Here is a 4,651-nt window from a genome sequence, read left to right as displayed (position 1 = left end):
TGTGTGTGTGTGTGTGTGTGTGTGTGTGTGTGTGTGTGTGTGTGTGTGTGTGTGTGTGTGTGTGTGTGTGTGTGTGTGTGTGTGTGTGTGTGTTCAGGTGTATCCCTCAATGACTGTCTGTTTTTCTGCTTATCGCTACAGTGTGGAACATGGTGGAGAGAACAGAATGAAACCTGGACTTAGAAAATGTGAGTGTTGACTGCTGTGAAGAAGATAACTAAGAATAAGTCTTAATTCAAGTTAAGTCAAAGACCACCATCATTACTGACTTGGTCATATTAAATATCATCTGTAGTTCTACAGAAGCAGAAATCAGGGACACCAACGTTTACAAAGAGTTGCTTTGACAATGTGTGTGTGTGTGTGTGTGTGTGTGTGTGTGTGTGTGTGTGTAATTAATGTGAATAAGTGTGTATTATATTACCATACAGTATAACATATGATCATTCAACAAGTCTCAAGGTACCTTAACTTCTCCTTTTGATACCTAGAAACATCTACATTAAATGAATTAGTGAAAAGTGAGTTAACATTCTAATGTGAATGATGATGATTTGTAATATTGTGTCTGGTTTCATCCATCAGATGTCTGTGATCTCACACTGGACCTAAACACAGTAGACAGACGCCTCTCTCTGTCTGAGGAGAACAGAAAGGTGACATGTAGGAGAGAGGAGCAGCCGTATCCTGATCACCCAGAGAGATTTGAGGGCTGTAGACAGGTGTTGTGTAGAGAGGGTCTGACTGGGCGCTGTTACTGGGAGGTAGAGTGGAGTGGGAGTGGGGCTTATATAGGAGTGACATATAAAGGAATCAGCAGGAGAGGAAGGGGTGAGGACTGTTGGCTTGGATGGAATGACAAGTCCTGGAGTCTGACCTGCTCTGACTACAGTTACATTGCCAGGCATAATAATAACTCCACTACCATAGACGTCCCCTCCTCCAGCTGGTATAATAATAACTCCACTACCATAGACGTCCCCTCCTCCAGCTGGTATAATAATAACTCCACTACCATAGACGTCCCCTCCTCCAGCTCCCACAGAGTAGGAGTGTATCTGGACTGGTCAGCCGGCACTCTGTCCTTCTATAGAGCCTCCTCTGACACACTGACCCACCTGATCACATTCACCTCCACATTCACTGAGCCCCTCTATCCAGGGTTTTGGGTTTATGATGAATCCTCAGTGTCCCTGAAATAATAACTGGACACACACACACTGAACACACACACAATGGACACTCACACGTGACAGGCTTGTAATATTTTCTGATCTTTTACCACTTTGCATTTTTTATGATATATTTTACTGTTTGTGTTTGTACCACAGGAGGTTGGTGGGACCTTATTTAGGGAGGACAGGCTTGTAATGGCTGGAGTGGAATAAGTGGAATGGTATCAAACACGTGGTTTCCATGTGTTCCATTTCATTCACTCTGTTCCAGACATTATTATGAGCCGTCCTCCCCTCAGCAGCCTCCTCTGGTATGTACTGTCCTGTATGTGAGAGAGCGCCAACAAGGAATTACAATGTATGTATTACTTTTAATACCTGCAAATGACAAATAAACTACTGGAACTCCTTATGAATGTCTGCAGCCGACAAGAGGTGAAAATATTACCGGAATATTCTGCAAAATGTTGATGAAGACGTCACTCAATCCACCCAAAACAACATGCAGTCTTTCCACAAGACTCCCATGAAGTTATAGTGTGACGTTATGAGTCGACGTTAAAGTAACATTCTCACAACATACTGCACTTGTTTTATCCTGTTTTAGATGTATCCTCTGTTTAAACATTTAAACTCTTACAATAACACTGTTAAAATACCAATGTGATCATTTCTTGTCTTTTATGTTGGAAAAACAAATTGTACAGTTATATGTGGACATACGCTCCATAGTTGTACAAGTATATATGGTTATATTGTACTTTTCATAATAAAACATACTTGAAACAAGAAAAAGCATGTTAATTGTGGAAACAATTTCATTATTGATTTTACATTGCTTCTCCCTGTCTCATGTTGTAATGGCTGTCGTGGTGAATGGATGACAAAACGCAGATGGGAATGCTCATTCTTCTATTTAATTAGAATAAAATGAACACGGAAAACAAGAAAGCCTGTCTGTCGGTTTGTCATTTTTTGGACTTACATACAGCAGTGCAAAATCAACAACCCACAAACCCCAGGTGAAAACACACTCCTAATATATGACTCCCAATCAGGAACAACGACATACAGCTGTTCCTGATCGGGAGCCACACAGACTAACAAAGAAACAGAACAACTAGATAAACCATAGAAAACCAACTGTCACAAAATCCATCGTGCTGTTGAAAGGAGGACCAAGGCGCAGCGGGAATATGGATGCTCATATTTTAATTTTTAAAAAAGGAGTAAAGCATCCACTGAAAAAACAATAAACACAACAGGGACAGTCTTACAGGCATACAAAAACGCAGTGCAAGAACAACCACCCACAACCCCAAAGAAAAACACACACACCTATATAGGACTTCCAATCAAAGGCAACTCAACACACCTGCCTTCAATTGGAAGTCCCAATCAACAATACAAACATTCCCATACACAAAACTGCCACGTCCTGACCCCAAAACTAAAACAATAGCTCCATCTGCTGGTCAGGACGTGACAGTACCCCCCCCCCCTAAAGGTGCAGACCCCGGAATGCACCTACCAACAGAAAACACCAACAAAAAACCCATAAACAATAACCCCTAAACAATAAGGGAGGGAAGGGGGGTGGCTGCTGTCACCGACGGCACTGTGCTACACCCTCCCTCCCCAACCCACCTATCCTGGAGGTGGCTCAGGTGCAGGACGTGGACCTCGCTCCACCTTCGGCGTCGCCCACTTTGGTGGCGCCGATAGCTGCAGACGGGCCACTCGGGCTGACCCTGGCAGACCGACCACTCGGGCTGGGTCGGAAGACATGCGGGCCACTCGGGCTGGGCCGGAGGACAGGAGGACCACTCGGGCTGGGCCGGAGGACAGGAGGGCCACTCGGGCTGGGCCGGAGGACAGGAGGGCCACTCGGGCTGGGCCGGAGGGCAGGAGGGCCACTCGGGCTGGGCCGGGGGGCAGGAGGGCCACTCGGGCTGGGCCGGGGGGCAGGAGGGCCAGTCGGGCTGGGCCGGAGGACAGGAGGGCCACTCGGGCTGGGCCGGAGGACAGGAGGGCCACTCGGGCTGGGCCGGAGGGCAGGCAGGGCACCCTGACAGATCCGGGCAGGCGGACACCTCTGGCAGAACCGGGCAGTCGGGCCACTCTGGCAGAACCGGGCAGTCTGGCCACTCTGGCAGAACCGGGCAGTCGGGCCACTCTGGCAGAACCGGGCAGTCGGGCCACTCTGGCAGAACCGGGCAGTCGGCTCTGGCAGCTTCTGACTAGCGGGCGGCTCTGGCGGCTCCTGACTAGCGGGCAGCTCTGGTGACTCCTGACTGGCGGGCAGCTCTGGTGACGTACGACTGGCGGGCAGCTCTGGTGACGTACGACTGGCGGGCAGCTCTGGCGACGTACGACTGGCGGGCAGCTCTGGCGACGTACGACTGGCGGGCAGCTCTGGCGACTGTTGACTGGCGGGCAGCTCTGGCGACTGTTGACTGGCGGGCAGCTCTGGTGACTGTTGACTTGCGGGCAGCTCTGGTGACTGTTGACTGGCGGGCAGCTCTGGTGACTGTTGACTGGCGGGCAGCTCTGGTGACTGTTGACTTGCGGGCAGCTCTGGCGACTTACGCCTGGCGAGACTGGGCTGACGCACTAGACTCCTGATGCGTGGGGCTGGTACTGGACGTGCCAGCCTGGAGACACGCACCTCCATGCTAGTGCGTCTAGCGGGAAACACCGGACCGAAAGGGCGCACTGGTGGTCTTGAGTGCAGGGTTGGCTTCACCCCTTCCGCTCGATGCTCACCTTGCCCTGGCACCTGCGGGGCGCTGGTACCGGGCGGACTGGGCTGTGCGTCCGTATAGGCGAGATGGTGCGTACCTCAGCGTAACATGGCGCCCTCCACCTCATACGCACCTCCCTGTAGTCACGGGTAGCTGGCTTACGGCTCTTCCCTGGCCTGGCCAAACTACTCGTGTGCCCCCCCCCAAAAAAAATCTTGGGGCTGCCTCTCAGGTTCCCTTAGCTCCCTTAACTTGTCCTCCCAGAATTGTCTTTCGTCCTGCCAGGTCCATTCCTCCATTTTTTTCTCCAGTGGCTTCCTCCTCTTCTGCTGCTTGGTCCTTTGGTGGGTGGTTCTGTCACAAAATCCTTCGTGCTGTTGAAAGGAGGACCAAGGCGCAGCGGGAATATGGATGCTCATATTTTAATTTTAAAAAAACGAGTAAAGCATCCGCTGAAAAAACAATAAACACAACAGGGACAGTCTTACAGGCATACAAAAACGCAGTGCAAGAACAACCACCCACAACCCCAAAGAAAAACACACACACCTATATAGGACTTCCAATCAACGGCAACTCAACACACCTGCCTTCAATTGGAAGTCCCAATCAACAATACAAACATTCTCATACACAAAACTGCCACGTCCTGACCCCAAAACTAAAACAATAGCTCCATCTGCTGGTCAGGACGTGACACCAACACTAGAACAAAACTTAAACCCCAGACTA

General features: G+C 49.8%; 1 long non-coding RNA gene across 1 annotated transcript in view; it reads left to right on the top strand.

Annotated features, from left to right (window-relative positions):
• LOC145867116 (uncharacterized) overlaps nucleotides 1–2,126 on the top strand; it is a 2,606-nt gene extending 480 nt beyond the window's left edge. Inside the window, exons 1-2 of the long non-coding RNA XR_014383222.1 lie at nucleotides 1–188; nucleotides 586–2,126. The exon at nucleotides 1–188 is cut by the window's left edge and continues 480 nt beyond it. This is a non-coding gene — a long non-coding RNA (uncharacterized LOC145867116). The remainder of the gene's footprint in view (nucleotides 189–585) is intronic.
• Nucleotides 2,127–4,651: the final 2,525 nt, after the last annotated feature.

The sequence above is a fragment of the Salmo salar genome, unplaced genomic scaffold (genome assembly GCF_965601325.2).
Source record: "Salmo salar unplaced genomic scaffold, fSalSal1 ptg000206l, whole genome shotgun sequence".
Lineage (NCBI taxonomy): Eukaryota > Metazoa > Chordata > Actinopteri > Salmoniformes > Salmonidae > Salmo > Salmo salar.
This window is presented reverse-complemented; position numbering and strand designations above follow the sequence as displayed.